The sequence below is a fragment of the Seriola lalandi genome, unplaced genomic scaffold (assembly GCF_002814215.2).
Source record: "Seriola lalandi dorsalis isolate HSWRI2012SDOR001 ecotype SW California unplaced genomic scaffold, Sedor1 jcf7180002054692, whole genome shotgun sequence".
NCBI classification, from domain to species: domain Eukaryota; kingdom Metazoa; phylum Chordata; class Actinopteri; order Carangiformes; family Carangidae; genus Seriola; species Seriola lalandi.
Genome location: NW_019525245.1, coordinates 2,354,766 through 2,364,765, shown reverse-complemented (window position 1 = coordinate 2,364,765; position 10,000 = coordinate 2,354,766).

Genomic DNA, 10,000 nt, shown 5'->3' with positions numbered 1-10,000 from the left:
CTGCGGCAGTACAGTACCTGTGAACAACGTGTGTTAGTGTGTGTGAGAGTGAGTTAGTGAATGAGTGTGTGTGTGTGTGTGTGTGTGTATGTGTTTGTGTGGCCTTGCTGCAGACAGTGGCATCTGCATTAGTATCTGCATATACACCGATTGCTGGGAGGATCACAGCCAATCACCACCTGCTTTCTATTAGCCACTCATAAACATGTTTACTGTCACAGCTGCTCCGCGGCACACAACTACACACATACGCATATGCACACGCACACACTTTATCACTACTCTCTCCTTGTCTTGGCCTTTAGTTGGAAGGGAATAATTAGGGAGTACTGGCCAAGGCAGTGGTGTATGTGTTAACAAGCTGTTTTAACACTGTCTCTCACACTCACGCTCACGCTCACGCTCACGCACACGCACACGCACACGCACACACACACACACACACACACACACACACACACACCTCCCCATATGCAGGGACAGCCAGGGAGAGTGAGAGAAGATCTCATTCTATGCCTCAAGGGCTCACTTCATATTAAAGCACTTGTGACCCAGCAGTCAAGTCCAGGAGCGAGACTCCAGCCGGGTTGGTGTGTAAATCTGACAGGTACACTCTCAGAAAAGTTAAGGCTGTCTGTGAAAAGTTGAAGAAATAAATTAGAGAAACCTGTAAAGGACATCTTCAAATGGTGAAACTATAAAAAAAAAAAAAAAACTGACTGTCTTTGCTTAAGAAGATAAAGAAATGTCTTTATTGATGAAGGATTAACTACTGAAGTAGCTGTTAAATCAGAGATGGAGAAGGATTTCTCTATTTCAACTTCATTGAGAAAGTGAATATTGCTATTTTACCATTTTGTGTATTAAGCACCAGATTTGATTCATTCCACTGCAATGAAACAGTTACTTAACAGTACATTTCCCCGCAACACACTTGAAGTTTGAGTTTGGGAAACGCACGTAACAGATTCAGAGTCTATGCATGTGCAGTGATGCATCAAAGAGAAATGGAAATTTATGTGTGCAAATTTTTGTTTGTTTTCTAATGATGTGGCTATAAAGTCATTTGATTTGACCACATCTGAGGCAGTGACACACAAAAATGTGGACACACACACACACACGCATTCCGACACACACTTCATCACACACTGACATGTGGAGGAAGACAGGGAAGGAAGGAAACTGTTAACTATACTGTTAGTGAGTGTTACTTCTATTATTCCTCATTTATATTTACTGAAGCACTGCACTTCAGTACAAATGGTTTGGTTTATACAAACTTATACTTTAGTGATATTTTGAACGCATGACTTTAATTTTAAAGGAGTATGTTTATAATGCAGTATTACTATTTTTACTTCCTTCACCACTGCTTACATGGCTCTATTTGTTACTGACTGTTAATATTATACTGTATGTACCTTTTGCCGTTTTGAATGTCTAACTAACAAGACAGTTTGGAGCTAAAACTTGAGCTTGGGCTTATTGTGTCTCGCGCTGGGTCAAAACCGCCCATGGGTGCTGGGTACAGTTAATCCAGTTCTATGTTGCCACAAACTGGGTCAATTTTGACCCGGCAATTTGTAGCGTTTAGCGCCTGAGCGGCCTCCGTGATGCTGCATGTAGGTTGAAGAGCACCCGAGTCGAGCATGACAGAACTGTGCCAGTCTTCATGTGTGTCTGTCTGTTTAGGCGGAACTTAATACGAGACACTGAGGAAATAGCCCTGAAATCCTGTCTCTTCATCTGCTCACGTGCAGGATATACAAACATACTGTCAGAAAGACACACACAAGCGCGCGCACACACACACACACACACACACACACACACACACACACACACATTTGCGGAGCAGTCCCTCCCTCAGTGCGATCTTGTATCAAAGCAAACAAATGACATGCTGTCTTCTCCTCTCTCCCCCCACTGTCTTTTTTGATGTGTGGTTGTGTAAAATGACACGCCGTATCTCTCCAGCTGACATTATCACTCGCCGGCGCGCTCACATCTTCCGGCCGCACGCCTTTCCCACAGGACTCCCTACAGCAGGGGTCTTTGTCTCCGAAAGCATCGGCACACACAGACACACACACACACACACACACACACACAGACACACACACACACACACACACACAGAAAGATGTGGAAAAGCCTCTATGATTTTACCTCTGCATTGTGTGCTGTCAGTGACTGGTTCAAGGATTGAGAGAGAGAGAGAGAGAGAGAGAGAGGACAGGATGGAGGGATGGAGAAGAAGGATAGGATAGGACTGGCTTTCTTTAGCAACCTTTGAGGTGTGTGTGTTTTTTCTGAAGATATGACGTGTGGTGTTTCTCTGCTGTACTGGAGATTTTTAATGCAGCAGAGAGAGATGTAACCCAGAGAGCTCTGTCACATTAGTGTGGCCATCAGTGTTAAGCTGACATATGTAACAGCCCTGATACAATAACCAGATCAAGACTCTATCATGCATGTGGCAATAGGTTGACAGACGGCAGGAAAAAGTGTTTGTTTTACTGGAACAAAATAAAAAAATTATTTAAAAAATAAATAAATAAAAATGAAAAATGACAGTAGAAATCAAATGTATGTGATTGTGGCTGTAACTGTTGAATTTATCTATATGTAAGGGATGCATTACCAAAAGTTATCTAAATTTTAAAATGTCAAAGTGCAAAGAATAAATCGATAATTCTAACAATAATAATAATAAGTACCACCAGGTCATTGAAGGTACAAGAACCACATAAATCCCCACTCTGGCTGCGGAGCTCCTTGCCCTTTGACATGCTGTACTTCAAAGAAGCGACAACTGAAACATAATAACATTTAATGAAAGCACTATAATGCTTTTGACATTGAACATACATAGATTTCCTTTCCTTTTTTTCAAATAAGCCACCTTTTCCCCTATAATCATTCACGAATGCATCACTTTTTTTTTTTTTGTCCTCTTGTGTCATCGAAAGCTCTTATCAGTAAATCACAAGTTCACTCATTTGAGCTGAATAATATAAAAAAAAAAAAACATTTATTTTATTTAAAGTTTCCACAACCTTGGAGACTTCACATCATTGAATGCAATAAGTTTTTTTTCCCATATAAGTTTTGATATGGAATTCACTATAACTGGTTATTGACATTTACTGGATCTGTTTGTATATGTGAACTGTGGTTGTGAAAGGTTCAATGATTTCTTTTGACCTACACATTTCAGTTCTCTAGACTATTCATCTGCTCTTCTTTAACTTCTCTCACCAGCTTAAAGAAAACACATGAAACAACAAGTAATGCCAGTGGTTTCACTAACGCAGGGGACTGTTTATGAATATAACTCACTTTTTTTTCTCCCCTCAGTATGTCCTTGTAAATGTGCTACAAACCACAAAATGTGGCATAAATGGATAGAAATACAAATTTCTCCATCCTTTCAACTATGCATGCATTTATTCAGCTTTTCTTCCTACTTGTATTTAGACTGTAGTGACAGCAAATAACATCAAAGCTAACATTTGCAATAAGAACTGGATTGTAAAGCTTCCAATGAATTGGAAAAAAAGACTCAGGTTTTAGAGGATCTATATTGAAGCTACAAAATACACTGTAGGTATATATTATGTTTACAAACATTTTTTTGTTCTCTGGCACCTGTGAAGGTTGAAATTTCCACCATAGCAGCATATTAACAATTACCATTACACATCTTACTGCATGTGGAACATGCACATGAGAGTCTATCAGTCTTTCATCATTACAGGTCATTCTGTGTGTGTGTGTGTGTGTGTGTGTGTGTGTGTGTGTATGTGTGTGTGTGTGTGTGTGTGTGCACTGCAGAGAGAGAAAGAAAGGGGAGAGAGGGAGAGAGAGAGAGAGAGAGAGAGAGAGAGAGAGAGAGAGAGAGAGAGAGAGAGAGAGAGAGAGAGAGAGAGAGAGACAGTGAAGGGCATCGTAGGTCGTCAAATTGCCACGGTGCTTTTCGTCCTGTCAAACGTTCACGTGAGCCAGTCTTGAGTGAATTTCAATAATCATACTGAAGGACTTTTCTTCTTGGGCCACATTCTGCTAAATGTATCTCTCTCCTTCTAATTCCCCTTCACAATACGTCTGGCTCAGACTACTCATCATGTCATTGGTCCCTTTTCTATTCCCCTGTGTTTGATTCTGACAAATACATGGATTATCGGCCAGGGGGATTTTTAAATATATGGCTAATGTGAGCTTTCATGCCTGTGCTTTAATCTGCTGAGTATTTAAAACCAATCTTAAGGACGGGAGAAAACGCAGAGGTCAGGCTTTTTTCTGCGCCCGCCCGGCGCTGGAGAAAAGAGAGGGAGCGAGATTGAGAGAGGGAGACGGAGTGAAAATGGAAGTGGGGAGAGGGAAGTGAGAGAAAGACAATAATTTCCCTTCTATTTAAATTCTAACCAGGATTAACTGTAGAATCGCAGGTATCAAACCTCATCTGGCAGAACGGCTAAAGAAAACTCCCTCAAAGAAAGGAAAAGTTGGTCTCCTTGCTGTAGGTGTGTGTATGTCTGTGTGTGTGTGTGTGTGTCTGCGTCTGTGTGTGTGTGTGGGTGTGGGTGATAGGAAGGCAGAAAGAGAGAGAAAGAAAGATTCTGGGGTGTCTCTCTCTGCTTTTTCACTTATCATGTGCCCTCCAATGCCAGGGAAATTGGACCTAAAATGAGAAAATATATCTCTCACTCTCTGTTTAACGGGGCAATGACACAGTACGGTGAGGGATGAAAGCTCCATCATGTGTCTGTCCGGTTGCTTCACTGTCAGAGAAGGCGTCTACTCATTTACAATTCAGACACTTTTTATTCCTTATTACTGTCTTTCTTCCACCTTTCCTTTCATCTCTCTTCTTGTCTCCTGTCCTCTCCTCTCTCTTCCCTCTTGTCATTTTGTGTACATATGAAAGGCAGACAGGGCCTTTGGCAGCCACTCAAACAGGATCGAGTGTGTGTCTGTGCCGGTGCGTGTCGGGCTAAAGAGCAGAGGGTGATTTGCGGCATTACCTCTACAGCTTTAAACTGCATCAAGCAAGTTGCAGACCTTTTTTTTTTTTTTTTTACGACTGTAATATGAGGTACTTAACATATCACTGCCATAAAGCGCAACAGACGCAGGGTCGAGGAACTTACACACACAGACGGGCACGCATACGTACGTTACTGAGGAAAGCCGACGGTGGAGTTGGAGACAGATGTATGTATAAGCTGAGGGAAGTTTTTTATGGTACGGACTCATATGTCTCACCCAGGATAGTAAAGTAGGCCAATGCTGATATCATCTGATACACTTGTTTTCTCGCCAACCATACAATCACAGCCCGGTCCTGCTGAGGAAGCATTCAAACTGCTATTTGAACATCAATGCAGCATGCAAATAACATTCACCACCCCTTTTCACACCAGATAAGATAACCACAATGCCTCATCTGGCAGCGCAGATGTGTGTTGCATCCTACGGCTATGCTACGGTTATGAGTCCTCTCAGCAACTTTCCTCAGAAAAAAAAACAAGGGCAAGAAGTTAGTAAGTGTATATGTATGTACAGAATGTGAGTCTGCATGTATGGGTTTAAGCGAGCTAGCGTGTGTGGGTAAAAGCGCACAGACTTAATGGTAAGAGAGGAGGAAATGGAGAGAGGATTAGAGAGGGGAGTGGAGAGGTGAGGTGGCCCTTTAATTTGGAAAGTTTGATGTGAATGACGCACATCTGGCTCCCCAAGATGATGGATTCTGCTTGCACATGCAATATGGGAAAGTGATCCATCCCTCTCTTTCTTTTCTTCTATCTTTTCCCTCCTTCTGCATCCCCAATCCCTTACCTCAGCCTTCCATATCATCAACACGCAACTACTTTTTTTTCGCCCCTTGCCTCTCGCTCACATCCCTTCCTCCTTCCTGCTTCCCTGACGCCTTCTGTTGCAGTGCCAGCGCACTGAGCCGCATCACAACCTCTCAGCCTAATTCATGAGAGAAGAAAAAAAAAACCACAGCTCTGTTTAGCACACTTGATACACATAATACATTCTCACTCCTTCTTCGGACTCAAATACGATTTTGCTAATTGACATTTCACAAATATCAAAATTTTCTTTGACAGTGCAAACCCTTAAGTGTCCGGCAGTGTCTGCAGCTGTATACCTTTCTGTCACACTTATATCTTAAGTATGACTGGGGACGTGTGTGCAGTGGCTTTTTTACATTTATCCTCATCCTCAAGATACACTGTTTATCCGCACTACTTGAGCGGAGGATCACACTGCGTCTGTGCAATAGCGTAGGGCACCTGAATGTGTCCTTACACGGGAGACGGAAGATATGGATTTTTGCAATTTATCTAAGTGACTTTTATTTATTCGTGCCGCTCTGCTGTGGAACGGTTGCTGCGTTTAGGTGGATTTAGCGAGATCATTGCTCTTGAATTTCTTGGTGAGTATGTTCTGCAAGGTCTTTGGTTGAAGCATTCATTTTAACCTTTCATTGTTGCAGATTGAAGGAGTGCCAGGTGGGTGCCGGTGTCTCACAGAGGTTGATTGTTTCAGATGATGAGTCAAATTATTTTCTTTGTGTGTGTGTGTGTGTGTGTGTCTGTGTGTGTGTGTGTGCACGTGTGTGTGTGCACAGGTGGGTGCCACGGCATGAATAGCTGTTGTTTGTGCCTGGTCATGCTTGTGCAGATTAAGGAATCAAATGTAACTGGTGTTACACTGGTGATGTTGAAAACGGACATGACAGAATCACAAATCTGTCCTAGGGGAGGCATACACTCCTCTACATCGGCTTTTTATCTGCGCTGATTGTAATGTAATTTCACTTTATAAACATGCTGATGATGGCCTGTGCGCTGGCAATTGCTATGCATAGCAATCTATTTCATTAAAGCCATTGTTATCAGTTAATCAAAGCAAACTCACACACATGTCATGAGAGACAAACGTAAACATGATTACACGTGTTTGGATGTGCATTTAATTTGTGTGTGTGTGCTGCATTTTCTGTGACCTCAGTCTGTCAGTTCTGTCATATCGCTTTAAGCGCTTGTTCCTCATCATCAACATCTGTGGCTCAGATGATGATGTGTATCTAATCTATTGGTCTGACTTTGCAACTGTGCAGTTTGTCACATTACGGTACTGTAATTAGAAGCATGTATTAGATACTATGAAATAAACACTTTTGCACATGAAATGGAATAATTTCATTTCACTGGGATATGTAATCCAACCCAGTAAAACAACTCATAATATATTGTTTTGGATTGTTATTGCACTTTATTAATAAAATCATTAATTTTGGTAGTTTGAAATGACTCATTAGGTCCGTTAGTTTTCAAAAAAGAAAAGAAGAAAAACATTCGCAAGCCATTTCTCTCTCTCTCTCCCATCTCTCTGTCCTAGTTTTCAGCCATTATTTTGCACTGCTGATAGCTATGTGTGACTTGAGATTATTTATTGACAGGTTTTTAAAACCACATAACTAACGTGAATATTGCTGCTATTCTTGTTCTTGTTTCAGACTCTACCTGCTGTGTCTGCCAGTTGTAGCATGGCGGTAAAAACGGCATATACAGGAGCACTGTGTTGAGTATATGTAAACTTATGAATTTAAAAACCTTTTACCAGCCCTTACGTCTAGCTTCATTCCACAGAAAAAGGCTAATTATTGATTCTGATTACCAACGGTTTCCCAGCATCAACAGCTTTGTTCCCAGGGCACATTGTCCCACCCCTTACATGATAATCATTCATGCCGTTAACGTCTCCATACACCTTACAGGTCGGGGTGGTTGGTCGGCCTGAGCAGACATCTCCAGCGCTTTCAAAGTTCTGTCAATACATCCAAACAACTGGTGTTTCTTTGCCGTTCTCTGGAGTGACGCTTTCTCCAGCTCTGCTCAACTTGTCTTTGACTGCAACACCAGCCCGAAAGGCACCAAACTCCTGCGACGAGTCTCTATGATCAGCTAAAAGCTACTGCAACGAAACATTCACCCTCCTCAATTCATATTTCTTTTTGACTGTTTCCCGTGATGCTCAAAATTCACATATTCTAAACCCACAAACCCCATTCATCTCATCACATATTCAAACTATCATATTTTAAAAATCCAACACAACACAATTCAATTAAGCTGAAATCTAATACTGATTCAGTTCCAGTTTAAGGAGATTTGCTTTTTTTAAGTTTAGAATATTTTTTTGAATAATTTTTATTCACAAGAACCAAATTTGATATACCCACTTCAGCAACAATCAAAAACACACACCATATTGTCAGTGATGCACTGGGAAATGTTTTGGCATGTCCCCTAAAAAGGATTTCTTTTTCAATGATATGCTGCCAACCAACTCCGTATTGTTCTGCACAGTTCCTGGGTCATTGTCAACCATCTGAATTAAAAAAAAAAAATACAAAAAAATACAACAGCAATAAGATACATGCTATATGACCTCACATCCTTGTAAATAAACCAGCCTATCTTGCAGTAATTGCATTCAATATGAAGAAGTTCAGGGCCAGTGCACTTTGGAAGTTTCATTATGCTGCTATACACCAATACATATTGTCAGTCTTTGCAACCCTAGTGAATGGAGCAGAACAACCATTATAGTGGGGAAATAATAGCACATACCACGAACAGGACCTGACTTAAAACAAAAAGTGAGAAGTAAAGATTTCTGCAGAAAAGGCCTGGCAGAGCATCACTTGAGAATAAACCAAGTGTCTGTTGATGCTGACGGGTCGGTATGACTCAGAAGAGCATGCTGGGCTTTGTCAACACCATTTAAACATTTTGGATTTCCATAAACTGTGACTCATTTCCGTGTGTTACCGGCTGTCTTGTCTACCATCGACTGGCCTGAAGTACAAATTAGAGCGTGTTAGGTTTATTATCAGTCCACATTTTAACTATTAGAAAGGCACTATTGTGTGTGCAGTTCTTGCTTGGCAGCTAAATGTCTTGTAATGGAAATCATTGTACATGCTGCGCCATGATTCATTCAAACACATCTCTCCACAAACATAGTCAGGCTGGTGGATGCACTTGAGCCGTGATCAAGCAAACGCTTTCAAATACACACACACACACGTTTTTGTTCACACACACAAGTAGAACAGGGATTGCTGCAAAATTGTAAAGGACGTTGCTGTGAGGAGTTAAAACTGTGAATTCATCATGTACGACTGAAACAAGAAACCAATCGCCAAGGACCCACTCAAGACACCACATCATGAAGCATCGCTGTGCTTTTTGTCACTGAAGACAATGTTCACTGTTTAAGCTACAGTTTGAAAAGCTCAACACAGTGTACACCAAGCAGGACTGAGAGCTGAAAGGAGACACACGCTGCAATATTTTAACACTATAATCAGAGGGAGTTTTTACATTTTTTCCAATGCAAGGTGATTAAGTTTATATTATATGCAGAGAAATACAGAAAAAATCTTTCAGGAAGTAGACACTTATCAAGAGTAAAGCGTCAAAGGAATGACGCTTCAACTCACCTGCAAAGCCAAGATTGGATAATTCATTAATATCAAACTAATATTTGTGAGTAGAGTTTTTATTCCTCATTGCCATGCTCCTGAAACAGAGATAAAGCTACATCAAAGATCAATATTATTTTTTTGCTGCAACTTGTTGCAAGTTAAGAGAGGAAGCGTGCAATTCCAAAGGATCCAAATCTGTTTCTGTGCCTTGTGTCTTTTAAGGGAGATACAAAAAGTCAGAAAAATACTCTGAATATTCCTTTGTTAACAAATGAGCATGAACACTCCTCGCTGCACTTAGTGTGTGTGAACATAAAACCTTCAACATGAGTGCTGTAGGAAAGGTAGAAGTCATTGAACAGTTAGTGTTACTAAATATTATCTTGCTTTTGCTTTAAAAAATCGTTCTCAGGTAATATTTGATTATTTTAAAATGTCCCACAATTTTATGTCCCACAGCATCCCACAAATATAAAAAGGGTGGGG